Source organism: Heterocephalus glaber, unplaced genomic scaffold, assembly GCF_053883595.1.
Source record: "Heterocephalus glaber isolate CG9 unplaced genomic scaffold, H.glaber_assembly_v1.0 deba00001431, whole genome shotgun sequence".
Classification (NCBI taxonomy): Eukaryota; Metazoa; Chordata; class Mammalia; order Rodentia; family Bathyergidae; genus Heterocephalus; species Heterocephalus glaber.
The window spans coordinates 1-27,775 of record NW_028258295.1 but is presented as its reverse complement, the minus strand read 5'-3'; the positions used below and the strand labels follow the sequence as shown (position 1 = coordinate 27,775).

At 50.9% G+C, this 27,775-nt stretch overlaps 1 protein-coding gene across 1 annotated transcript in view; it reads right to left on the bottom strand.

Annotated features, from left to right (window-relative positions):
• The window catches only part of Grik4 (glutamate ionotropic receptor kainate type subunit 4), a 436,311-nt gene extending 412,530 nt beyond the window's left edge, over nucleotides 1–23,781 (bottom strand). The window contains exon 1 of the mRNA XM_087212564.1: nucleotides 23,566–23,781. The gene's annotated coding sequence lies outside the window, so the exon portion shown is untranslated. The remainder of the gene's footprint in view (nucleotides 1–23,565) is intronic.
• Between the last annotated feature and the right edge of the window lie 3,994 nt (nucleotides 23,782–27,775).

The following is a 27,775-nucleotide window of genomic DNA, read 5'->3' as shown; positions in this document are numbered from 1 at the left end:
CACCAGGACATTTTCAACTTCCCTAAGCAAGCATCTGCTATAACTGAACAGATTCATCTTTTCCTGCTCAGGAGGAGACGTGTCTCCAGAAGCGGGTCCTCTCCCACAGCCTGTCGTCGAAGTGATGTGCCATCCTGCCTGGGAAAGCAGCTGCATCCTGGGGCCAGGCACACCTTCAGAGGGATGTATGCTGCTTCAGAAACTGTGAATGGGGGCCAGCTCTTTATAGCTTCACAGAAAGACTTCTGCCCCCATCAGAGCTGTGTCATATATGGACGCCTGTGAATATGACATCAAAACCCACTTCTGTTTATTAAGGCTAAGAGAGACAAGGTTTTTATTTAAACATGGACTTGGCAATCAGTCACAAACCTGTATGTGAGTCTTCCTGCTGTGTGATCTATAGATGTATTGCCCTGCCCTCCACCTGGCTCTGTCTCCTTCACAGAAAAACTCACTGGAAGGTTTTCTGTTTTGTTTTTTTAAGAACAAGCAAATATGTGTTCCAGCCTGAACACAGAAGAACATGTATTTATTCTACAACAGATTCCTTCATTCATTATTGAGTATATACTTAGTTCATGGCACAGGGCCAAGACAGGCTGCAAACAGCCACAGGGAGTGTGCCACAGTGTGGTGGGAGGAAGGCTCGCAAATGCCCATCCACAGTGCAGGCTAATGAGCACTAACAGGAAGGTACAAGGTGGAGATCGAAGAGGGAATGACTAATTCTGTCTCTGGGTTTGGAGAGGGTTTCCAGGAGGCTGATCTGCTTTCTTCCTGGGTAGGACACCCCCAGGTATGAGATCCCAGACATTCTCTTGTACACACCCACCTGCCTTCTCTTTGTGTCCCATGAAAAGCAAGCAGACACTCTAGAGGGTGTGATCGGCTCTTTTGAAGTTTGCTGTATGGATGTGGCCCTGGCAGCACTGAACAGCTCCAGCAATGAGCTGCCCCTGATCACAGCCCTCATTTCCTCTGGCTTCTCATTCTCTCATCCCAAAGCACCTGCCAGCCAGGCTAGAAGCTAGGACTGAAAGGAGGAAAAGAGGGTGTCCTGCATGATCACTGGTTGGGGACAAACTGTAAGGGACAGAGACACAAATGAGTGGGCTCTCCTACAGCTCTTCCAGTATTTGAATCAGTTATCCCAAGTCTGTTCACATTCAGGGAAGACTCCCAAAGAAAGGGTCTTAGCTTCCCTGCCATCTGGCCAGTGCTCCTCAGGACCAACTGTGGGGTTTATCCATGAGCACCCTCAAGCATGCACTAATCAAGAAGCAGTGGGGTGTGTGTGCCCCTTGCCTGAACACTTGGGCTCCCTCAGCTGCATCTGGCAGGGGGTAGCCGGTGGGCAGCCCCACCTCAAAGTCATCGCCCTTAGTGAGGCTGCCTGACGTCTCACCATCTTGTGTTTATGCAACTAATGTTTAAAAATCTAGATGAGTGCTTTCCATTTGTCCATGCTTAATTCCATCTCATGGGTTTGGGCCCACTGTTCTGCCTATGGATCACTCTACACACTGATGACATCATCTCAAGGAGTCCCTCAAAGCCCAGCATCCTGTGTGAATTGAATAATCTGCTCCCTCAGCCACCAATAAATATGCCAGGAGGGATAAATAGGCCAAAGGAGGGTCCCCCATGGCAGAAGAGACCTATAGGAAGGGAACAACTAATCTTTGTTATGGGCCAGAAGTAAAGTGAATAACTGAATGAATCAACAGTCAGATATCACCTCTCTACATCCACCCTGATCCTTAATCAATGTTCTGGGTCCAGTGGCTCACCCACCTATGAATCCACCTGTCTGTATCCCAGTTCAATGACAGCTTTGCATTGTTTCCTTATAGCCACCAGGCTGGGCTTTACGTTCACTAAAATGAAGACACCAACTTTTAGAAAACAAGAAGGGAGGTAAACGTGACCCAAGTTGTCCTTCATGAACTGCAGCTGCCCTGCGAGCACTCTGTTTACTCAGCGCCCCAGCCATCTGCTTCATACACTCTTGCAAACTGCTAGAGGAAAATGGCCTAACACTTATAGCTTCAGAATATTTTCTAATCTACCTTTTTCTTCCTTGCGAAAACATCTGCCTGTCTTCATCTTTCTGGCACTGCTCACTTTCTCCAGTTTCTCAGTAACACACACAATGCTTCCAGAATTGCATTTATAATCTTTCACCACTCCCCTGAGAATGACTTTATAGTTACCTTTGTTTGTCCTGGTCTCAGTTTATGTGCCTGGCATTGGCCCACGATGGTGTAAATGTAGTCCTGTGGCCAGAGGGAGCCAGCCAAGCATGCCAAGACAGTATTTATGTGCACTCAAGCCTATGGCAGAATAGTCACAATTACGCCCACCAAGGGAAGGCAGGATACAGCACCAACTTCTGTATCTCAAGGATGGCTCATTATATGAAAACAAGGTAGAAATATGTGTGGCAATGCAAGTATAAGAAAATATTCAGTGGTTATAAGTATAAAATCTCAGTATGCATTGACTTCTTTCTATAAAAATACTAGTTAATGTTTTATATCACTTTACTATGCTCAGGTAGTGAGTGTTTCATATATTTTAACTCATTTAATTCACACTAAAGTCCTATGAGGTGAGTACCATCACTCTCCCAAATTTACACCAAACAAAAGCACACATCTGTAAGTGGTAAAGCCAGCCTGAAAGTGGCCTGGCTCCAGAGTTCAGGATCCCAACTACTATTGCCTCTTCTTAGGCTGTTTTACATACACCAGCAAGCCACACCACCCCCCAAAGCTTTTCACTTTACTTCCTCCAATGCACCAGCACACACCACACATTCTTTACAGCTGGACACTCCTCACTGTTTCCCAAATATTCCATGTACTTTCACATACCTGCACCCCTGCTGATGAGACTGGCTCTGCCTAGAACGTCCTTTCTCCTCTTGCCCACTCAGAAAACGCCTATTCATCCTCTGAAGCCCAGTTCAATGTCACCTTTCCCATAAAGCATGTCCTAATCCTATGTCAGGTTAACTCTGATCCTGCAGCAAGCTGTTTGTACTGTACCATATCACAGCCTGCTTTTTACATAGTGAAAGAGTGTAGAACAAGGATCTAGAAGCCAGGAAGCTGACAAATACAATATAAAAAATAAAGTTTGCAGGGCTTTTATTTATCTATTTAGCAAATATTAGATGCTTACTGTGTATCAGGCACTGTTCTAGATACTGGGGTAGAACTTATAACAAAACACAAACTCACACCACTTACAATCTAGTGAGGGGAGACAAACAATCAACACACCAATAGGTAAAGCATGTGGCAGGTGAGAAGTTGACAGGTTCTGTAGGAAGGAAGAAAGCAGGGACAGGGGTAGAGAGCCCTCGGAGGAGCAGCAGGAAGGTTGTGCCAGGGAATGCCGAACTCAGACTTATTCCCACTCTCACAGGAGGTGCCAACCGCGATGGCATGGAGGGTGCTCCCATGCCCAGTGAATTGAGCCAGGTTCTCAGATAAACCAAAGACCCTTCAGCAGCCTCCCTCTCACCTCAGTGGTGACGGTGAGGGTGAAAGGGGGAGGTAGACACCTATGAGAAGAGCCCTGCCCTGAGGTCACTGTGGAGCTACATCCATTGACAGCCTAATTCACTGGCTGAGCTCCAAACCTGCCCAAGAGCAGAGATGAGGCAGGGCAAGGAGGTGCCCAAGGGGAAACTGAGTGGTCTGGCCTGAAGCTGCCCTCCAGGACTGCCCATACGCTCTCCCATCTCCTGGACCCAGCCTGGGGCACCACCCCAACACCCCAGGACTCCCTTCATCTGGTCACCTGGCACAGCAGATGTATTTATCCTCATCGAGGTTTGGCCGCCAGCTGGACTGACAGCCTGTGGCCACCACCTCGAGTTATATCCAGCTCCTCTGGAACCACTGAATATTGCTCATCTTTCACCAAACCTTTTCTGATACCAGTGACTAGACCCATGCTAGCCAGCTGCCAGCAGAGCCCATCACGCCTCCAAAGGTCTGTACCCATCCCTCCTCCCGCGGAGCTGCCCTTACCAGCTCTGCCTCTGCCCCCACTGCACCTGACAAGTAGAGTTTGCAGCTCTCCCTGACTGGTCTGCAGCCTATAGCCAGCTGCTGTACTGCCACGACCCTGAGCCAACCTGCCCTTGTCCTTTGGTCACCCTTGCCCTACAAAACCCAAAGGGAAGCCCGGTGTAGTAGCACACATTACAATCTCAGTCCTTTAGGGGTCTGAGGCAGGAGGATCACAAGTTTGAGCCCAGCTTGAGCAACTTAGTGACACCCTGCCTCAAAATAAAAGATAAAAATGGACAGGGATATAGCTCAGAGCAAAGGACCTGGGTCCAATCTCCAGCTTCACAGAAGAAAAGAAAATAAAACAATAAGCTGGCTTCTCCAAGCCCCTACAGCAGCTCCTGAAGGTTGCAAAGCAGAAGGCATCTGGACAGTGCTAGAGCCCAGCTGGCCAGTGCTGCTCTGGAGGCTTTCTTCAGGGTGGCTGGGGTACTGGTCTGCTCCTCCTCCTCCTCCTCCTCCTCCTCTCACAGGCCTTTCTCAACTCCTTCTCCAGCCCCTCCTTCCACCTACCCCTTCACACCCCCAGAATCACTGTCACACTGGGACCCACACGGCCAGGCCCCACCTGCCCCTGTTCCTTGGTCTCCATGGAAGGGAACTCCTCCTCTGCCCCACCCCACCTGCTCTCCCAGGAGGTGCAGAGCCAGCTCAGAGCAGCTTGGGAGGGCAGGCAGTGCCCATCTCTCCCCAGCTCTGCATTAGCAACATCATGTTCCTAGCCTGACATCCACCACAGGAGAGTATCCATGCCTCAGAAGTCGACAAACCCTGAGGTCAAGGCTCCCCCAGGAGAGGCACTGCTAAACAGCACTGGGTCACGGCAGGACCAACCTGGCTTAGCACGAAGCCCCTCGGTCCTGGGTCCTGGCTACAACAGGCAGCTAGCGCCCCAACCACTCCAGCTCTTCTAAGTGTTCCCTCAGTTAGCAAACTCAGAAGAGGCCCCCCTGAGTCTGTCCCCACTCCTACCCTGGATCTCCAGTCTCCCCCCAGGGGTGGGGGGCCATGGAGGCCATCTCCACATATTCCCCCCCAACACACAGCGCCACCCTCCTACTGCAGTCCCTCCTGCCCGTGCCATGCCCAGGAGTAACCAAGCGACAGCAGTGACCTCCAATTGCCAGCCCACTGAACACTGTTCCCCTTCTCCTCCTTACAACTGCAGTGTTTCACCCTGCAAGTTGCTTTCTTCTGCAATCCCCTTCCCATGGGCTCCTGTCACCCTCTCTCCTCTGCTGCCCTGCCTGTGGCTGCTCCTTCCAGTCTCTTTGGTGGACTCAGGCCCTGGGTGTGGGGTCTAGAGCTCCATCAGGAGCTCCCCTCTCCCCACATTAAACCTTCTTCCAGAGGAGCTGACCCCCCTTTGCCCTTCTGTGCATGACCTGGGCTCCAGGTGTGCATGTTCTACACAGATGTTCCCCAGCCACATCACACTAAGCAGTCAGAAAAAGAATGGACTCCACCACCTCTTTCCACAGTCTAGATTCTGGCTGTCCTGTCCTGGCAGCTGAGTGTCAAGTGCCCCAACTGAAGAATGTGAGACTCATCAGAACACTGGCCTTCTGCCCACCACCCTCACCCATACCCAGCCCTGGTGTCTTCTGTACCCATGCCCCGCCTTAGCCTCTCTTCAGTAGGACACCCCAGGCCCTCACCAACAAGTCCACCTACCCTGCACATAGCAGCTAGAGATTAATATTAAAAACAAGTCTGATAGAGCTAAAATTTTTCAGTGGCTGAGTTTTCAGGATAAAATTAAAACTTTTTAGTCTGCCTTCCATAATCTGGCACAGGGACACCCCAAGGTCGATGATCCAACCTTGTTGTCACATCCTTGGGCCAGACAACATGTAGAGGCCACCAGCAGCCTTTATTCAGATGCCTGCGTTCATGTCTCTGGTCCTCCACATGGAGGTATGAGATCCAGCCTCTGCTATCTGTGGGGGGGAAGAGGCACTAATGGTATGTGTGTGTGTGTGTGTGTGTGTGTGTGTGTGTGTAGTTCTTAGAAGAAGTAAACTAGATAACGCAGGCCCCTTCGAACAGCCAGGGTGCTTGGTAATTGAGCCACGGCATTGTCATTACTATAAACATAGCCCCAGCTGCACTCTCTGCCACCTCAGACTCCCCAGCCAGGACACCGCCTCTGCCTACATGCTCTTGCCCTGCCTCACCCAGGCAGCTCCCCCTACCCTCTGAAAAGCAGCCATGCTCTAGTGTAGGAATTCTTCTTCCTCTGGGAAGCCTTTCCTGTCAGCCCATCCTTCCTCTTCTGTGTCCCCATGTCACCCACACTGGCTCCTCTGTGGCATGGTATACTCACCTCTATTATTTCTTGCTTTCCTTTACAAACATTAAACTCAGATATTTGTCCTTTTAGTGCTGAACACTGGGCCTGGCATAGAGTTGGTGCCAAAAAAATATCTACCAGAGGAAGGAAGGAAGAGAGGAAGGAAAGGAGGGAGGGAAAGAGGGAGGGAGGAAAGAAGCAGCACACTTGGAACAAATGCCAAACTCCAGGTTACTGCTCTCTCACGCTCTTCCAAAGAAATGCTCGAAGCACTGACATCCCCAAAAGAAAGGCAGCAGGCCCACTCTGCCTTTGTCTTGAGTATCCTGATACTTCAGAAAACTCTGGTTGAGAAATGAGTCACAAAAATCCACTTGGGAGGGACGAGTGGCTGCAGGGAGGCCAAGGCTGGAGCCAGAAAACAAAAGATGCTAATTATGAAGCCAGTGGAATGAAACCAAGATTTACTGGGCGCACGGAAGGAGTCCACATTAGAAGAGGAGAAATGAGGGCATAGCAAGCAACCTATTCAAACAGTTGACTAAGACTCCAAAGGGGAAGGACAGAGTAAATCAAACCTCTGACAGGCGATCAATGGACATTCAATTAACAGTTACAATATTACTAATTTACACAAAATGTCTAAACAATACCCTTTCCCCCTCTGAGGATACCTTGATTCAAAGCCTCCTAGCTGTGGGACATTCCCTGCTAACACTCTAGGGCCACAGAGCCGCTTTGCCCCACCCAGGGCAGACCCTGGCACACAGCAGCCCAAGCAAAGGGAGCAGGGAACGAGGTGGCCCCGGTGCAGGCAGAGAGCTTGGCCTGGGGCTGTGGGAAAGGGTTCCTAGTGGTGAGGCGAGGTCACTTCTGGGACAGGGAAGGCCACCAAGGACTCAGGGAGCCACACTCAGGGTTAAGCACTCACCCTCACATCGGCAGCCCCAGGGCCCAAGTGGCCATGGCACAGCCTTTGTATGTCCTGCTCCCCTGCAGTCAGTGGCACACTCCCTCCAGAAATAAATGCATCAAGCAGGTGCAGCAACCTCAGAGTTATGATCCTGACCTTTCTGGCACCCCCTACACACAAGGTCTCCCTCCTTGCTCACATTTCCTAAGCCCTCAAAACCATACCCCCTCCAAGCAGAGAAGGCAGTGTGAGAGTCACCTTCACACACCCAAAGGGCTGTGACACCCTTCTGTTTAGACAGCCCAACTCTCTGCTCTAGATCCTATGAAGTGGGCCACACAGGGTTCATGGTCTCCACTGCACAGATGGGAAAGCTAAGGCACAGAGGTAATTCACTCAAAGTCACACGGTGGCAAGTCTCATCTTGTTTAAATTGGTATTTGTCCCTGCTCACCACCTTCCTGAGGACACAAGCAAGAGATTCTACTCCAGGGAAGGGGTTCTAGCAATCAGAGTACTCCTCACCCCAATACGGTCAGCAGAGCCAGGCACTGTGGTGCAGACCTGTAAGGCCCGTTATTTGGGAGGCAGAGGCAGGAAGATCATAAGTTCAAGGCCAGCCTGGCCGACTTACCAGGAACTTATCTCAAAATAAAATTTTCAAAGGCCTGGGGATACAGCTCAGTGGTAGAATGCTTTCCTAGCATATGTGAGGCCCCACCACAGAAACCAAAACAAAGCAAAAAAGCCACTCTCCACCAAGTCCCCTCTGCAGCCCAGCACCAGGAAGCATCTTCACTCTCCAACAGCACAGGCCGTGCCATTCTCTCATGAAATACCCTTTGGGGGCATCCTCTCCCCATGGGGCATCGATCAATTCATTTACTCACCATTATTTTTAAAATTCAAGTTTTTTTAGCAGTGGTGCATGAGTAATAAATACTAATACACTGTTTGCACTTGAATTAGCCCTGCACATCCTGGGACCACAGTGCTATTGGTCAGATTCATACTTCTCTCCCCATCTGTACCTAGTGGTCTGGACATTGGTCCTTCCGAGGTTAGGGGCTCTCATGCTAAACAAGGACATGGGGCTCTGAGGACTCACACCTGAGGCCCTCAATTCCTAAGCAGACCACTGTGCTGCCAGGAAGGAAGGGAGGACATGGTGGAGATGTACAGGAAAGAAAGAAATAGATTTCAGTCCTGCTGCTCACCAGCTAGGTGGCCTGCACTCCCAGGCTCAGTGCCCAGTGGAGAGGCTGAGCAGGGAGCTGGCAGCTGCAATACAATGTGGGAAGTGATCCAAAGGGAAGGGGTAGGGGGCTGCTTCAGGAGCAACACAGAAGGGGTCTTGTGTAGGCTGGAGGTAGGGGCAGCAAAAAAAAGGGCTTCTCAAAAGGGGAATAAATAAGCCAAGTACAGCAAGCAAGGGAGGAGAGAGAAGAGGGGTTCCAAGCAGGTTTAAAAGCCTGTGCAAAGGTCCTGAGGCAGTAAGTCAAAGCCATACTGGGGGGCAGAGTGAGCACTATAGATGAGCACTCTTTGGAAGGAACCCCTGAGCGAGGGTCCATGGTTGCTGCTCAAAGCCAGCCTCCAGTCAGAGTTGACAGTCCTAACATGCTAAAGACAAACAAGATATAAATAATCATAAGCAACCACAACGTACTGATGTGCTCTCTCCACAGTGTGTATGTCCCTGCTGAAGTCCCGTATGAAACAGTCCAAAGGCTGAAAGAGTTAATCATGGCAGGCCTCCCTTAGAAAGGCTGGCTTAGCTGGAAGAGAAGGGCCCTTTTCTAGCACCCTGAGTGGGGCCATCAGGCCCTTTTTCTCCACCTGACTGGAGCAGCTTTAGCTGCTCAGCCAGCTGCATGTAAACGAAACACAATGGCATCTCTCCCTCCCCACACAAGGCTCCATGTTGAGGCAATTTAGTGAGACTATAAGCAAGGTAACAAAAGCAGCTGACTTCCCATCTTCTTCCCAGTCCCCAGGAGGCTGCAGGCTGTGGGTGAGAAGGTGTCTGAGAAGCTGGGATCCCCAGCAGGGCTCTTGGGGAAATAGTAGGGGGAATACACACTCCACAGCAGCAGCAGTTCCTTTCTTCCCTCCACTGCTGGGTAAAAACTGGCAGGCCCCTTCTCTCCCCTCTCCCCTGGATGGCTGTAACTCAGCACCTGACCTTTGCCCTGAGCTCTCACCCACTCCCTTCCCTCCAGAGCCCTAGAGACCCATACACACAGCACAATGGTCTCGCTGCTCTCCAGACTAACGCGTTCCTCCCTGGCTCCTGATCCCCACTACTTCCATTCTAAAAGCATCTCCAGATTGGGAGCCACAGGAACTGATGATGTCCCACACATTCCACCCAAGTAGCACCCAGGCACAACCCTGCACAGTCAGAGCTGCTGAGATGACTTGGACCCAGGGTCCACACGCCTAGTTCACCAATGAGGAGGTCAAGGTAACACTGTGCACCGCAGCATCCTGAAAAGGCTACTGAGCTCTGAGTGCTGGCTCTGGGTCAGACCTCCCTTGGGCCCCACCTCTGCCACTGGGCTGGCTGTGCAACTCTGGGCAACTTAGGTCACTCTCCAAGCCTCAGTTTACCCACTTATAAAATGTAGGTTGTTGTAGGATTAAACAAGAAAATGTTTGTGAAGTGATTAGCAAACTGGCTAAAATGCTCAACAAATATCAGCTATTATTTTTATTAATGTCTTTCCAGGTCTCCTCTTGGACATTCTGTCAAGTGACCTTACTTTAGCCATTTAACCTGGCCATTATACCCATTATAGCCACTTAAATTATAAAGAATTTTCAACACTGAAATACAATGTACAGGCATAAAAGAGAACCTAAGTGTCCAGCTCAATGAGTTTCCATGAAACAGCTCTCAGATCACGAAACAGCATAACCAGTATTCCAGGGGCTCCCCATGGGCCCCTTCCAGGGATAACTGCCATCCTGACTTTTGTTGCTATAGATTACTTTGCCTTCTTTTTAATTTTATAAAAATTAAATCATACAGTATGTACTGAAAGCATCTTAAGACTTAAGAACCTCTTATAAAGATGTCATCTTATTTGCTTTCCCCTAAACACTGTGAGATTAGGATTTTTATTGGCCCCATTTTAGTGCTGAGCAAACAGAGCCTTCAGATAAGTGAAGTGGCTTGTCCAAGGCTAAAGAGCGAGTAGACAGGGACTCTCATCACAGGCTGTCCAGGCCCCTCTGGGAACCCTGCCCCTACACCAGGTGATTTCCCACACATCTAACTAGATCCTCTCTATGATGCCTGGCCCCTCCCCCCCAAAGGCCTATGATCTCCAAGAAGCTTCCTTGGATTGTCTGAGGTCTTTCTCTGTTCCACCCCAACCTGGACCCCAGGACCTAACATACCTAACTTTGGCACGGGTCAGTTGGACATGTATTTACTGCCTGGGGCCTTGCTCTTCTCCATGTGCCCCTCAGAGTCACAGTGCTTGCTCCTGTGGCTCACTCCATACCCTGCCCAGCAAGAATGAAACCAGATGAAGTGAGGGATCGGGAGAACTACTGCTTTAAGCTCATCCCAGTGAGGAGCAAAGCATGTGCTCCCCTGTTTGATGAGAGGCTCCACAGGAGTGTGATGAAAGACAAAAGACTAAATGGACTACAGGCAAGGGAAGCCCATTTCAAGTCCTCATTCGGCAAGTCATATGACCTTGGAAAATCTACTAGTCCTCTCAGGGCCTCAGTTTCCTTTTCTGCAGAAGGAGATGATTGGACCAACTCATTGTACTCTGGGCATAGTTCTAACATTACAAGGTGATAGAGCACCCTCTTCCCAAGGAGTACACACTTGGTCCCAGACATCCTTTAACCAGCCCTGCAGGTACCACTGCCAATCACTCTAAATGGGTAAAGGAAGGGAAACCCCCTACAGCCGTGACTAGTGAAAGCACCATGGGCTAGTTACCGGGGCACCCCCAGGGTCGGTCCCCATGGGCTCAGGATCCAGAGGATGAAAGGTGACATCAGACCTCAGCTCCCCCTCCAGAATGTGGGTGCCTCTTTTTGCCCTGCACAAAGACAGCCTTCTCCTGGGACTCTGCCCCTATAAATCCCATCGTCCAGCCTGTCACTGCCCTCTGTATAACTAACTGGGCTCCAGGGTAAATGAACAGGAGTGCATACAAGTCCCAGCTCAAATTATGTGCATCCAAGGAAACACTCCTGGGGTCTGGCCTATTCCCAGAGCCTCCTTCTGACTCATGGGAGGTGTGTGCTCCCTACCTTGACCTACAGTCATGCCGGTCACTCCACATGGCACCCTTCTCTGCCTCTCACCCCATGCCAGGCTCAGTTGGGTTCAAGGAGGGGGAAAAGTGCCTTGGGCCAAGATCCAGGCAGATCTAGGGTTACCCTTATACTAACACAGCTCCATTATTGGTGATGATAACGAGATCCAGCAGGAGACAGGTGTTTTGAACTTCTCAACCCCACACATCTGTGAGCTGAAGGCCGCCCATCCAGCTTTCCAGAGCCAAGGCTCACTGCTAGCCCAGGGCTCTAGGACTCAGGCCCTGCAGACAAGCACCCTCAAAGTAAGCTGTTCATTCAACAGATAGGTATTGAGCACCTACTCCATACTGGTACTGCCCTAGCTATTGCTGAAAGAATGCTGAGAAACAGACATGGTGCCTGCCCTGGAGCCCACATCTGTGGGGCAGATGGATAATGGGAGAGGACCTCACTAAAGTGCCTGGGGCTGGAGGAGTGTGAGTTGGCCTCACCTTACCACTGCCCACCTGAACACCCACAGGGAAGCTGTACAGTTCCTGCCTTTAGGAGGCTGAAGCACAGATCTCTCTTGGCTATTGAAGAGGCCCTGGCCACCATGAAGACACAGTGGCATAAGAAGAGAGGGTAATGCTGTGGTTTAGCTGTGTGACCCTGTGCAAAGGACCAAGCATCCAAAAATCTCTGGTCTCCTATGTCAAGTAGGATTAACAAAGCTACAGTGCAAGGACAGAAACTGGAAGTCCTGGCCCAGAAAACAGAACAAAGATCAGCCATGCCCCAGGCCCTGGAGCCAACAAGCTCTGGACATCCCAATACCTTCTCTTCCAAAATGAGCTGAGGGGAAGAGAGAGCCTATCAGCTGCAGATAGTAGCACACTTTCTCCATTGACTTTCCATTTCACTGACAGCCTAACTGCCTTGTTTACTGCCAGTTTGCACCCTACCTGGAAGAGGTCATGTTTCAGCCTATTGGGCTCTGGTAGGACTCTTCATTTCAAAGGAGGGTCTCATGGTGCTATTTTAGCTCAAATGAACTAGTGAGCTTTCTCCCCCTAGTTGTCCACTCTGTGCTCTTACACTTGGTTCATAGGAATTTTGGGTCCTCTGATGGGGTGTTTTGCCTCTTAAAAGCTCAAAGAGCAGCAGCCCCTCTGCCCTCAGACCCAGTCTAGCACCTGGAAGATTCAGTAGCTATCTGTGTACATACTGTGTAGGACCCAGGCTGGGGTGTACCAGCCCTGACTGGTGGCATGCAGGAGGCACTCTAGAAACATACGCTCAGGAATGGATGTGTGGCACGGTGCTGAGTGGCAAGGGACCAGGCCACTTCCTCTCCCAGGAGGCAACTCCTAGCCTTGGACACTACTCTGAGCCCCCTGGGCCACTGCTGCCTTCTCAGATAGGTTTCAGTCTAAGGAAGAGAGTCTTAGAAACCAAGGGAGGATGAAATTAAGTACTGGCTTTGTTCCTTGCTTATTAGGTATCTTCACACCTCAAGGGCTGCAATGGGGTTCCAAGGGGTGCAGGATAAGGACACAGGGAAAGTGGATTCGGCTCAGCACAAGAAAAACCCTCTGGTATCTCTAGAAGAAAGTCACTCCCATTTATTAAGCACCTGCCACATGCCTGACAGCACACTGAATGCTTTCACCTGTTCCTGTGTTCACACCTGCCGAATCCAGGGATGGCCTGTCTTATGAATGGGGAAAGAGTGTGGCCCAGCTACCTTGGGTATGTCATGACTCCACCATGACAGGTGGTCACCTTGGGCAAACTGTAATCTCTGTAGATCTGCTTCCTCATACATAAGACTGAAGCCATACCCAAAATCATGCAGAACAGTGCCTGCCATGCATGGCAAGTGCCCAGTGAGGTCAGCTTTCAGAAGACAGGGCAAGGGGAGACAAGCAGAGCTGGATATCGATCCATGGGAAGTTCTGTGTGGAGCAGCACCAGGTGGAACATTGAACGCAATGGTCTCAGGCTCCTTCCTGGAAAAAGATTCTATGATTCATTTAACCTCCCTGGGTTTTAGTTTCCCAGCAATCAAATAGGCATTGTCATTGCTGAACAAACACTGCTTTATTCTGTGTACAGTTTTCAACCTTAGGAGGAGCAGGTGTTCCTGAGGACTGCCACCTCTGCCCTTTGTGCAGATAGAGCCATGGATGGGGGCAGAGTCCTAGATTCTGCCCCAACATTCCCATCAAACTATGTGGGTCTCACCTGGTTACTGAACTTATTAGAATCTGGTGGTTCCTACCAGCCCAGTCTGCTTCTTAGGTTTGGAGATCTTAGGGGGAGGGGGACAGAGAGGGCCAAGAACATAATCAGCCTGGAGCAAGTGATCGCTCATCAGACATGGTGTGGCAGTGTCAGCAGGAGGGCTGTGCTGTGCTGATGGAGGCTCAGAGGGCTGGGAAAGAGTTCCATGAAATGACTCCTCAAACCCACTCAAGTCTCTAATGCTAAAAACCCCTCTGCTGCCACCAGTAAGAGAGATGCCTCAACTCTCAGTCTACCACCAACCTTACCAGGGATACTACCAATCATGACTCATGAACTGAACTAGCTACAGGAGGCACCAGCAAGGGCAGCAATAACCATAACTGTCACAACTCTGCGGCCCTGGGGTTTCATCCCAGAGTCTCTGGTAATGCTGCTGAGAATCCACGACCTCAGTCAGATCCTCTCCTGCTAACTCCAATTAACAACCCAGGACAGTCATGCCAGCTAGTAGGACCCTAGTTGGTCCTACTAGGGTGGGACTGTCCTAAAGTCAATGGAGTCCAGTCTCACCTGAGCTCCCACCAATGCTTGTGACAGGGTCTCATCAATGCTTCAGGTCGAAGCCCTTCCCTGCCTCCACTCCAAGCCCATCCCATCCCTGGATGCCGTATGAAAGACGAGCACCTGATTGACTATAACTAGGAGTGAATCCTTAACAGATTCCCAATATGGCCAGTGGCCCCCTCGCTCAGGGTGGAAGAAACCAGGACAAGGAGAGACAAGTAGCAAAATGCATAAGGTTCCACTGCCCTCCTCATGCTGGCTGACAGCAGGATAGCCTGGGCCTGGGGCTTGCTGCTGTCAGTTCTAGAAATGAACTTTGGCAAGCCTGCCAAAGACATGAGGAATATTAGTGTACATTTCACACACACGTGCTCATAAAGACAAACATCATCAGAGTTTGAAATCAGACTGCCTAGATACAAATACCAACTCTGCTTCATACTAGCTACGGTGTTTTGGGGCTAATCATTTCTCTGAATCTCAGCTTCCTTATCTATAAAATGGGCATAATAACAGTACTTAAAGTTACTATCTTAGTCCATTCAAGCTGTTATAACAAAATGCCATAGCTCTAGAGGCCAGGAAATCCAAGATCAAGGCACCAGCAAGGTTCAGCGTCTGGTGAGAACTTCCTGGTTCCTCCACAGTACACTCTCAGTGTCTTCACATGGGGGAAGAGGTGAGGGAGCTCTGTGGAGCTTCTTTTATAAAAGCATTAATCCCTTTCCTAAGGTTCCACCCTCATGACCTCATCACCTCCCAAAGACCCCACTTCCTACCCTTGGCCATTAGAATTTCAACATAAGAATTTAGAGAGGGACTTAAACATTCTGGCCTTGGCAGTTAGTAAAAGGATTAACTGAGATAATATATGGAAAGCCCCTTGCATCATGCTTGGTACACAATGGGCATTTAATCAGTATTAGCTATTATTATTGTCATCGTCACTGTTGTTTTGTTGAATTCACATCTGCTGTATGTCAGCCTGGTGTAAGATAAAAAGACAAAGTCCCCCATCCCCCCTGGAGCTCACACACAAAAGCTTTAAAGAATCCAGAGCAGGGCCAGGGATTTAGCTCATTGGTTCCATCGCCTGCCTTGCAAGCTCAAGGACCTGAGTTTGATCCCCAGCACCAAAAAAAAAGAAGAAGAAGAATCCAGAGCACTTTCCTGCTTAGTTCTACTTTGATTTTGTTTGAAGGCTGGCACTGGAGTGAATGACTGTTAAAATCTCTCTTTCAGCCCTCTCCCCAAAGAGGGCCACAAGACCCAGGAAAAGGGATGCAGGCCAGGGAGCCTAGAGCCTGGCCTCCAGCTCTGCTCCTCCCCTGCTGCACAACTTAGATAAGCGGCTTCGCCTTCCTAGGCCCCAGGGCTCTCCTCTGACGGGGTCTCAAACTAAATCCACTCTAGATGTCTCCCCCAGAGGGCAATGTCCCCTTCCCAGTGTTCTCACCAGCCTTCCTAGGGACTCTTATCTGTAGAGTCTTATGAAGGGGACAGGGCTGGCAACAAGCTAGACAGATGAAAACATAGTTAATACTTTGAACACTAACAACTGCAGCTGCTCACTGGGTCCTCCTGCACCTGCTAGGTTTCAGAGACACTGCTGGCCTGGTTCACTCCTGCCTGAAGCCATGCTGCTGGATCTGAAGAGCTGAGCACCCGATCCAAGAGTGCCAACCACTGCACTGCCCAGCATGTTGGGTCCAAACGCTGGAGGCAGCAGCAAAGCACAAGGCTGCCCTTCACTTCACTCCTGGGAGCCGACATCAGGCTGCAGAGCAGGACACACACAGAACAGCCCACCCCAGCTCCCCCATCCAGAGCAGCACCTCCATCTTCTGTGCCACGTTAAACTGTTCTTTTTTATTAAGTGTGCCTTACAGCCTACCTCTCACTTACACATCTTAACCACCTCTGGGCTATTGATTTCTCATTCTATTAAATCCTCCTTTTTAACTCTGGCCCTAAACTCCAATTCAAAACATGTACTTATAGCACAGCCACCTCCTAGGCCACCCTAGGGCTCCCCTGTGGGTGTGGGAAGTTGGCCCCCACCTGCTCTTTCTGGGGCTGTGTGGAAGCCCCCTGCTTGGGTTGGGTCAGTGAATTGGGAAGCTGAGAGGTAAAGTTTATTAGATTCCCATGTCTTTAGAGAGGAAACTAAGGCAGCAATGAGTAGCCTGGGTTTCCTGTTTCCAAGGCTATCCTTCCATTGGTCCACAGCACACCCCACTCCTACAGTGTCGCTGTGACTCTGGACACACCCCAGCCTCCATCTCAGCTCTATGGCCAAACTACCACAAAGCACCCTGAAAAGTGATTACTGTCACTGGGTGGTTCTCCCTGCTCCCTGAGTCTCTTACAGGTGAGCAGGCAGGAGCTCACAGGGCCTGGTCTAGGGACCTGCCCAAGGCCTCCCACCATGAGCATTGCCCAAACCTCAAACACAGGACTGAGGGAAGAAGTGAGGCCTATCAGCCTGGGTCCTGGTAGTCCTGGGTGCTGCTGGCCACACAAACCAGTACTGCATGGTTGGATACAAAGGACAGGAGAGGGTCATAGACAGCAGGAGGTACAGGTAAGTTCTTATTCCCAGAAACCCAAGGCCCACACAGCCTGTGAATCCATCCCTGTAACAAACATTTGCTAAACACAAGTTGAGGCCTTTCACGCAGGACAAATATTTACTAGCACCTGCTCTGTGCAAGTGCTCGGGACACATCAGTGAGCAAAGCACATCCAGCCCTCATTGCCTTCTCTGATGGAAGTGCCACTCTGGGTGATGGACAGAAGAGGAGGAACTTTGTGGACAGAGTGCTGGGCACAGAGTCCTAGAGCCACAGGAGGCAGCGAAGCTCGCAGAGGTTGGGGAGGTGAGAACCAGGCAGCAGAGACACTTTAGGGACAGCACACTTGCTCAGGACTACTCAGCTGATGCCTGGGGATTCAGCAGCCACACAGCCCAGTCCCCAATGCTCTAGCACCTTCCTCCTGGCAGCCTGGCAGCCTAATGTGGCAGCTTTCCCTAAGACCAGGTCCCCTTCTGGCCCCACTGTTTCAGAAAGTAGCATCACCATTCTCTCTGGGCTACCAGGTTAGAAATCACAGTTTTCCCAATACTCCCTGCTCCTTCATCTGCTATACACAAGCTGTCGGCATGTTCCACCGCTCCTTGGAAATGTCACCTGCTGTGCACATCAACACCTGTCCATGTCAGCATGGACATCATGTCCACTCGAGCCGGTGTCTCCGCACCAACTATACACCTCTGGGAAGAAGGGCAGGGCCCTGCTTCACACTAAGGGCTTCGTCACTACTCAGCCCTGACTGTGCTCTGTGTAGATGATGTTAATGCACAGCTTGTAAAGAAAGACCTATGGTGAACCATTTTATGAAGTGCCCCCTCCCACATTTTAAAAGGTAGTGATGCCCAGGTGTAGGGAAGAAGCAGGGGGCTGGAGCCATCACTGGTCTGTGATGTGGGACAGGTTATGTGACATGTGGTATGGGCCCCTGGGACCCATCCATCCTCATCTCTAAAGATGGAGATGTGTGCATCCAACACACAGGGTAGCCAAGTGGTTGAGCAAAACAAACAAGAGTATGCAGTCAATACAATGTTAAATTAATTTCTTCTTTCCTTTCCATAATTTACACAGCCTGTATGGCATAAGATTTTTTTCTTCATAAAGGATCTGCTAAATATAAGGCATACCCTATTTTATGTCACAAAATATTATAATCAAGTAACAGCTATTTCTTATGTGCCTGCTGTCAAACAAGGCCAGCTGACAGGTGTTGAGGGACAGTGCCATCTCTGTTAGGAACCACAGGATGGAAACAAGTGTCAGGCCCAAGCTTTGCTCCTCAGGGGATCTGCTGTCTGAGTACCAAGACAAATACAAACAGGTCATTATCAATACCAGGCAGGAGCTAGGAGCTAACCCAGCCCCCTGAGAGGGCGGGAGGAGGTCACCCCACGAGGGGTGACCCGGAACACCCCAACCTCCCTTCCTATGTGACCAATCACAGTTCCACCCTCTCACATTCCACACAGCCAATCCCCACTCTACAGGTGAGGAGGTTCAGAGAGGATACACAGCGTGTCCAAGGTCATGCAGCAAGTTGTGCGAGCTAGAGCTGCCACCCCTTCCACACCAGAGACAGACCAGCTGCATCTTGAAGATAGGGCATTTTAGTTACTTTTCTTGTTTCTGAGACAAAATACCCAATACCCGCAAGTTAAGGAGGAAAGGTTTATTTAGCTCACAGTTTGTGGAGGTTTCAATCCATAATTGGCTGGCCCCAAGGCAGGGTGGGATGGGAGACAGGCATCACAGAAACAGATTGTGGCAGGCAGAAGGTAGCAAAGCAATCAAGAAAAGGACAGCTCTTTCTGTCCCTTATATTTTATCTAGGCTAACTGCCTTTAGGGTGGGTAGCACTCACATCCTTAATCCTAGCCATGAATCAATCCCAGTGTCACAGACTCTTGATCCAGACCCCTCTGAAAAAGTCCCACCTATGACTGCATGAGGCTTTGAGAGGACATCTAGACACAAGCTGCCTCTGACCCCCTAAAGACTCATGCACATCCCTTTATGCAAAAGTCATTTAGTCCATCTCTAAGAGTTGCCAAAGTCCTAACAGTTTCAACATTGCTGAAAAGTCCATGTTCAGAGTCTCCTCTGAGATTTGAGGCAAACTCTTAGCTGTGAGCCCCTGTACAAATGAAAAGAAAATTAAACACTTCCAACATACAATGGCAAAAGATAAACATTACCACTCCAAAAAGGTACAAATGGGGGGATACAAAGGAATGGGACCACAGCAAGTCCAAAATCAAGTAGGACAAACATTAAATCCTATAGTTCCATGTGTAGCATCTGAGGCAATTTGTGGCAAGATGTGGTCTCTAAAGGGCTTGGGTAGCTTCACCCCTATGACACTGCTGATGGTTGTAGCTCCCATGGCTTCTCTCTTGGGCCAGCTCTGCTCTCCCTCCTTACAGTTTTCCTCAGATGATCCACATTCCTGGCTTCTCCAAACTTCTGGAGTTTTCACTGCACCTTCAGTTTAACACTCAGAGCTTCACACACTGCCCTCTATGGGGCACACTGCCTGGCCTCCCAGGCCTTCTTCTGAAATCTAGGTGGCAAGCCTTCCTGACTCCACAATTCCTGCATTCTGCACGCAACTAAAACTAGTACCGTTTGGATGATGCCAAGGTCTGCCACCAGCTGGAGCAGTAGCCAGGCTTGCTTTTCTCTTGGCTGTAGGGGGCAAGTACCTACGAACCAAATCCTGAGGAACAACTTCTCTAGGCTGCCACCATTCTGGAACATGATGCTCTCAGGCTCTCTTCTGAAAGGAAAGTCTCACTTTTGCAATTTTGAGGCTGTAAAGGGTGGATTTCTGGTGCTTCTTGTGATATCCTTAGGCCATCTTTTTTGCTCCTATTCTTTCTCAGCAATCAAGATCTCCTCTGCTCTATCTTTGCAGTCCGCAGCTTTACTGGAGCTTCATTTCTAGCCAAACTCACCTTTTAAATCATTCTACTGGCCTCTTTGCTCTTGATTCGCAACATAAATCTCGCTCAAATCCCCCAACAGGAGCCATGCCACTGCCTCAACATTAGACTGCTCTGAAATTTCTTTTCCAGATTATTTAGTCCACCACCCTTAACATCAGTCAGGCAAGGTCTCTGGACACAAGCAAAATGCAGACATTCTTCTGCACATAACACACACATGCCTGGAATCCAACAGCCAGTGCAGTCCTTCTTCCCAGCAGAAAACTCCTGAGCCTGGTCTTTACTGGCAGCATTCTGGTCTTCTGAGCTTTGACCAGAATCTCCTATCAAGTACAGCCTAAGGCTTTTCAGGGCTGCTTTTTCAGCTGGTATCTCCAAACTGTTCCAAACTTTCCACAAGCCAGTTCCAAAGGCTCCTGAACCACTTGGCCAGGTACAGTCACAGTAATGACCCTACTTCTCTGGTACCAAATTCTGTTTTACTTTTTTCATTGCTAAAACAAAATACCCAACACCCACAAGTTAAGGGATGAAAAGTTTATTTAGCTCACAGTTTGTAGAGGTTTCAGTTAATAATCAGCTGGCTCCAAGGCAGGGTGGCATGGAAGATAGGCATCACAGAGGAGAAACACTGGATGGAGGGCAGAAGGTAGCAAAGCAATCAAGGAAACCACAGCTCTTTCTGTCCCCTTATCTAGTCCAGACTACTTAGGGTGGGTAGGGCACTCAACCTTTAATCCTAGTGCCCTGGATCCTAGCACTGCATCATGAATCAATCCCAAACTCACACACTCTACATCCAGTCACCTTTGAAAAGCCCCACCTTTGACCACATGGGGTCTTGGGGAGACATCTAGACACAGCCATAACACTGGACAAGACACGGAAGGGTAGAAACAAGGAGGGAGGACAAGGACATGGGTGACAGCAGATGACACCTTTGCTGAGGGGTGAGCAAAAGGCTGTGCCAGATGGTACAGCATGACAGAAAGCTGGGACCCACAAGCAGAAGGTCCAACTCTGAGGGAGGCATCTGCACTGTATCCTGTGGCCCAGGAGCACAGACTCCCGAGATAGCATCCCCTGTGAGAAACCCCCTTTGTGGAGAGCCAAAGTCTCAGCCCAGGTGGAGAAAGCCAGCTAAGCTGACAATGGACCAAAGCAGTGGATAGGGAGAAGGCAGGCTTTCCAAGGACTGAACAGCTGAGACCTTGAAAACCAGCAAGGGTTTGCCTAAGAACACAGGACAGTGTGTCCAGAGACCTCCCATGTAGCTGTGGAGTTCTGACCAGCCAGGAAATCTCTTCAAGCCTTGCTTTCTGTGGGTTAGTGATACCTGCTTATGACAGTGTTAGCAGCACAGACCAAATGCTGTGGGGCTGGGGTGGAGACTAAATGAACTCATTCCCAAAAGCTTCTGGAAGCCTGCAGAAATCTGGGCATACATAAGGGATGAGTACAGTGCTCTGCGGCAGAGATTCAAGCCATGTCCTTCCCACATGCATGCTGTGGCAGCCCACCCTCGCCAGCCACATAACCACCCATCCTGCTCACCATTCCCCTTGATTTCTGAGTTGCTTTTCCATCTCACCAGAGCTGGTCTTCTTTCTTCTCAACTCTGCAGGGTGAGACCCAGCTCAGGAGCAGCTGAGCTCCCCTCATCAAAAACCCTCTGCCTCCCAGCAGCAGAGAGTCTCCCTAAGGAAGGGTCCACGCCCCGCCCCCATTACACATAAGTTCCCTCCCTTCCTAAGGGAAACCAAACTGGAAATCAAGACCATGAAGCAGCACCAGTCTCTGGAAAAACTTTCAGCACTGGGAAAACAATGATCAACATGCCTTGGATAGGGGGTAAGGAAAACATGGAAATCTAAGATCTCCTCCCAGTATCTCCTTTACCACTACCTCTTCCCCACCTGGTGGGAAGAGCCCTGCCTCTGGGTCTAAGAAACAGGTCCAGAGGAGGACACAGGGGGGTGGAGCTGGTGAGACAGGCAGAAGGCTGGTGGACAAGCCCAGGCCCCAGAAATGAACAAAATATGGAAAATTAAACAAACCCAGACACTGTAATGTGTGCACATTAGATTAATTCTTCAAAGGGTCGTGACCTTGAGGAACACATCCAACCAGCAAAGAAAATAATAAACCTGATTAATGATGAAGCATGAGCTGCAGCTTCAGCAAATAAAGCCAGCCTGACGAGGCCCAGTGGAGCTTCAGGGGCTTCCTTCCCTGGCAGGACCAGAGGTAACCACTCCTTCAACCCCTCACTCCCACCTCGCAAGCAACCCCTCAGGACCACAGCTCAACACAGGTTTCTCTTGAGTGCCCACTGCCTGCCTGGGCAGCCCCATCCCAAAAGGGTGCCACACCAGCTGTTTCCAGGTGTCCTGGAAGTGTCCCTATCACTAGGTGACCCACGGGAAGTGCAAGCGAAGGTAGTTCTCTTTGTCCCTGGCAGGGCTCGCTCCTCTTGGCCAGTCCTCAGACTTCTTGGGCTGGTCTTGAGCGAAACCCATTGCCCGGCACAAGGGCCCAGCCAGAGCTCCCTCCCCTTCCCAGACAACCCAGGCCCCTGGGAGACATGCCCAGGAGAGCCACTGGAGGGAGGCAGGGAGGTGGCACCGCGTGGCATCGCCAGACAACAGCACCAGGAGGAAGATGGCACCATCAAGTACAGATGCCAAAAGCCTCGCAGTCCGAGGTCCAGGCGGGGAACAGCTCGGACCGCATTGCCCCGCCACTGCCAGGCGGCTGGTCCTGAGGGATCTGGCCCCGCCACCTCGCACCTCCCCCACCCCAAGGCCCTGGCCAACTCTCCCCAGGCTCCACCTCCTCCCTCACTTTCCCCGGTCCCAGCAGCCAGGCAAGGAGGCACAGGTGCTCTCAGCGCCGCGAACCCCCGTCCCAGCTGCGGCGTCCGCGCGCCCTCCACCGGGCCAGGTCCCAGCCAGGCAGGCCCCCACCGGGATGCCTCTCGGCGGCTCCCCTCCCCCCTTACCGCCCCCTCCCCCTCCCCCTCCCGCACCCAGTGCAGCTCTCCAGAGTTTCTCCCTCACTTCCCACTCGGGTGAACTAGGGTGTGATGGCCGGGAGCCCCATCAGTCGCGGGAAGGAGGGTCATTTCTGATAGGACGGCGGTTCAGCCAAAGACAGACGGCGCGTCGGGTGGGGGTGTGGTGGCGGCCAGAGTCCTGGGCAGGGCAGGGGCAGTGGAGGCGGATGGCTGCGAGCGAGCAACGGGGGAGGGGGGGTCGCGAGCCGGGCTGTGCCCCGGGAACGGCGGCCGGGAGAGCGAGGGTGAGGAGACAGGGAGCAGCGCCAGGTCGGGAAGGCGCCGTCACCCCTGAGGGGGCAGATGCTGGGCCGCGAGTTGCGCGAGGAAGGGGAAGACCCCAGCGGGAGGGCCGGGGGGGCGGGACGACAAGACGAAAACTAGGGGGCAGCGCGGCGGGCTCAGCGGAGCGCGGGGGCCGGGCGGCCGAAGGCGGGAGCGGGAGGCGGGGGCGGGGGCTGCGGCCCCCAGCGAGCGAAGAGCGCTGGGGACATCAAGTCCGGGTGCGGCGCGGCGGGGGCTGGCGCGGCTGCACTCAGGCCGCGGGCAGCCCTCCCTGCGGCCGGGGTCGCCGCGGCGGGCCGTTGCCCTTACCTGGACGGCTCCGCACTCCGGAGCTGAGTGGGGGCACGGGCGCTGCTCCGCCGCCCGCCGGGCTATTGGTTTCCATTTTTTTTTTTCCTCTTCCGCAGCAGCCTCGGCGGCTCCAGTCCGATCCGCCGGCAGCCGAAGACAGAGTCTGTGTCCGGCTGCGAGCGAGCCGAGAGCGGGGAGCGCGGGAGGCGCGGGGCGCCGCCCGGCGGGCAGCGTAGGAACTGCGGCGGCCCCGCGCTCTGCCGGCTGGAGGGGGGCGGTCCCTACGGGGCCCGCCGGCCTCCGCACGCCCGGTGCCCGCTTGGGTTCTCGCTCGGAGCGGCCGGAGCCCAGGCGCAGGGTCCGCGGGGCGGCGGCGGGGTCGGGCGCCCGGGGCAAACTTCCCGCCGCGGGAGCTGGGGCGCGTGAGAGGCTCCTGGCCGCGGAGCGGCGCGGGGCCGGGACGAGGGGCGCTCCAGTGCGGTGGTGCGGGCGTGTGGGAAACTCAGGCTGGGCGGCCCGGCGCAGCCCGCACCCTCCCCTGCCCTGCGCAAAGGGGCAGCCCACCCGGCCCGAAGAGTTTTGAGCCGGGCTAGCTTCTGCGGGCAAAGGGCGCCCTCCGGTGGCGCTTGGGCAACAGCAGCGCGCGGGCAGGGTTACGGAAGAGACTGCGGCCTAGGTGGTGGCACGGAAGATGGAGACTGGAAGGCTTTGTGAGGCGAGGCAAGACCACATTGTTCCAGGAGGCTGACGAGCAACAGCTTGCATTTGGTAGTTCCAGGGTACTACTTTATGAATATAAGCATCTACACCCACAATCTCACTAGATTCTCTGTGAAGGGCTTGTTTCCAGACATACTTGATTGGGTCTTAGGCAGGAAAAGACAATTGTGAGGATGCAGAATATTGATTGACATTGCCTTCCACAAGGCAGGCTTCCTGATGGGTGCACTTTAGGGAGGGTTATCATCATACGGTACAGGGCTGCATTTCTCCAGCCAAACATTATTTAGCGCCTGCTGTGTGCCAAGACTACACCACTACACAAGTATGAGTCCAGAAACCATCCTGTCAGAGTTACAAACTGACAAGGCAGATGTCAAGGTGAACCTAGCTCATTTCACAGATGAAATGGTTTAAGATCCTCTGTAGGAAAGTCACATCTGAGAGAATGGGCCTCTCAGAACTGAGGTTTACTCCAGTTCAGTTCTCTCACTCTGGACTCACTCCCCTTTGTACATGGGACAGAACAGTAGCATGAGCCTAGCAGGAATTTCCCTGGGCTGGGAGGACTGAGGGGAATCCTTGTGACCTTGGCAAATGACTTCACTTCCCTTGCCCTCTATTTCCACATCTCTAAAAATGTGCATGGATCTCTGGTCCCTTTGACTGGAAGGATGCAAGGTCAGTGAGACCATTGTCTGGGAAGGAAAATACTATATAGATGAAATGCTTCTTCATATTTTATGCCCTGATGTGCTCATTCTCTGACCCAGGGAAGGAGGGAGAAGCTTTATGCAGGCCCCAGAGATGCTGGTGGCTGGAGGAAACCTTGACTATGACCTTGTGAGGACTCCCTTCCAGCAGAGGAGATCCTTTCTCCTTTGTGTTTGGCCCTAGAAGAAGGAGCCTCTGTAGGCCAGAGTGAGCAACAGGGCCAGAGCAGTCTTTGAGCCCAGCCCTGGTTGCCCCCCGCCCGCTTCCTGTCTCTTTCTTCCCTCTGTAGCCAGTTGTTGAATTCTTTTGAAATACTCACTGCTTGCGTCCCACCTCATTTCCTCCTGAATGTCAGTGCCACTTGCCAGTCAAACTCCAATTCCGGGCAAGCTAATTTCAAGCTCCGCTCTAGGGCTAGAAAGGTCATTTTTGAATTCCATACCAGGGAGAGGTCAGAGGGCAGTGGGCTGGACCTGCTGATCTGAAATGAAGAAGCACAGGGGTTGGGAAATTGGGCCCCTTCCATGCTATGCTAGACAGAGAGGGTTTGGTGTGCTTGGGCATCATGATTAGGACAGGTGAAACCAAGCTTTTTGTGGCCAGAGCCTGCTGGAAGGTGCTTGTCCTCTGGGGTTTATCTTTAGCTTCCTCCCTTTGTATTTGCCACAGGTACATCTACAAAGAATACTTGATCTGAATTTCCTACGATATCTTTTCCAGAGGTCCCTCTTAAGGCTTATCACAAGTACATAATGACCCTACTCTCTAAAGGGTGCTGCCTGAGGTACCCAGGGAGCAGGTGACTTGTCCTCACATTGCTTAGTGGCATATGTCATCATCGTGTCACTGTCTGTTAGAAACTATTACAATAATCTTATTGGTCTCCCTGTCTGTGGACTAGCTCCCTCTAGTACCTCTTCAAACACTTGCCAGAATGGTATATATAGACAAAACTGACCACTTCACACCCAATCTGAAAACCCTTCCATCAACCCATATAAACCAGAAGGTGAAATTGAGTCCACAATTCCTTGGCACAGACTGGGTCTCTGCTTGCTTCTGCCTCTCTCAACTTCTGCCCCTGCCTGTCTTAAACACCATGAGTCCCGAACTGCTTCAAGTTCTGCTCATCCTGTCCTACGCCTCTGTGCCTTAACCAATGAACTTCTGCCTGGAATCCCTACACCCTCATAGATGCAGATACACAAGTGCATTCTTGCCTTTCAGAACTCAGGTCAGAATTGTGCCCTACCAGAAGCTTCTCAGACCTTGATAGCTGGTCCCTCTGGGCCTCTCTTGCATGTATTAGACTTTATGCTTCCTTATTTGATTCATGTCTGCTCTAATTGACAGTGAACTTGTCCTTCTGGGTCTATATTTTAGCTTCTTTCTTCTTTGGATTTGCCTCAAGTATATCCATGAAGCAGAATATTTTATCTTAAATTTACCTGCCATTTCTCTTCTACGGTCCTATGGAAGGTTTGTCAACAAGTTCACAAAGTACAGAATATAGAATAGGGCTTAGTGGGGTCCATAATTCTGAGAAATCAAATTTGTTCCTGTCATTAGTCCACGAGTCAGGTGAAATGATCAAACTGAAAACTATGAAACTATGAGTCCTTGCTAAGCTTGAAGTCTCTAATTCCAGGCTGAAGTGGGAGTTCACATTTGAGAAAATTGAGGTCAAAGGAAGCAAGAGCCTGATTGTACGTCCACATTGCTATGTAGTATTATAGTTCATCTATCTTATCGGAGCACTCACTCAAACTCCAGATTAAAAGAAAATAATAAATACTGTGTCCTTCTTGTCACTTGAGGGATAAATGGTTCTTTTTTAAGGGATAATGTCCAACTGAACTTTGGAAGTAGAACTGAGGAGGAATGTTCTTTGATTTTTCTTTTTTACTCATGTCTTAAATGATGACATAACAAAAAATAGATTTACCCAATGACGTTAGGGACAAGTGTTGGCTAAGAATAAATACTGTACATGTGGCAGGTGGGGTAATCCTCATCATACCATATTGCTTAGTGTAGCTGGCTACATAGACTACACCCAATGTTAAAAAGCTGTGCACTGCCTCAACAACTATAGTCTAATGCAGCTGCATTCCCCCAGCATCTCTTATTTCTACTTTATTACTCTAGGCATAAAGAACACCATGCATGCTGAAATTAAAGTGAAACTCTGGATCATCTTTGATCAAAATACAACTTGCTTCTCATTTCTGCAGCCCTGCTCTCAACCCTAATGTGAGAACCTAATGTATGTTCACCACGTGTCTCACTTCCCATTTACCACATTGCAAAGGAGATAAGCTGCCATGCTAATTCTTTCTTCAAGAAATCTTTGGTGCCTTTTATGTGCCAGCCACCGGACACAAAATAGAAAACAAGACACATCCAGGTCTTGTCCTCTTGGAGTTCACAATCAAGTAAAAGGGACTGTAGATGTAGTGTGTCCTCCTCCTGACAGTTTCTGTCCATTCAGACATTGGCTATTTTCTGTATTGTATTGTGCAAGCAATTCACTCAGTTACACGGCCATTGTCCGGTCTAGCAAGTAGGGTAGGGGTGGGGTTGGAAGCAGGAATATGTTTAATGGCAATTCAAGAGTTGGGGGCGGGGGATTTAGCTCAGTGGTTCTATCGCCTGCCTTGAAAGTACAAGGACCCAAGTTTGATCCCTGGTACCAAAAAAAAAAGAAAGATAAAATACTTAGGGCCGGGGATTTAGCTCAGTGGTTCTGACGCCTGCCTCGCAAGCGCAAGGTCCCAAGTTTGATCCCTGGTAC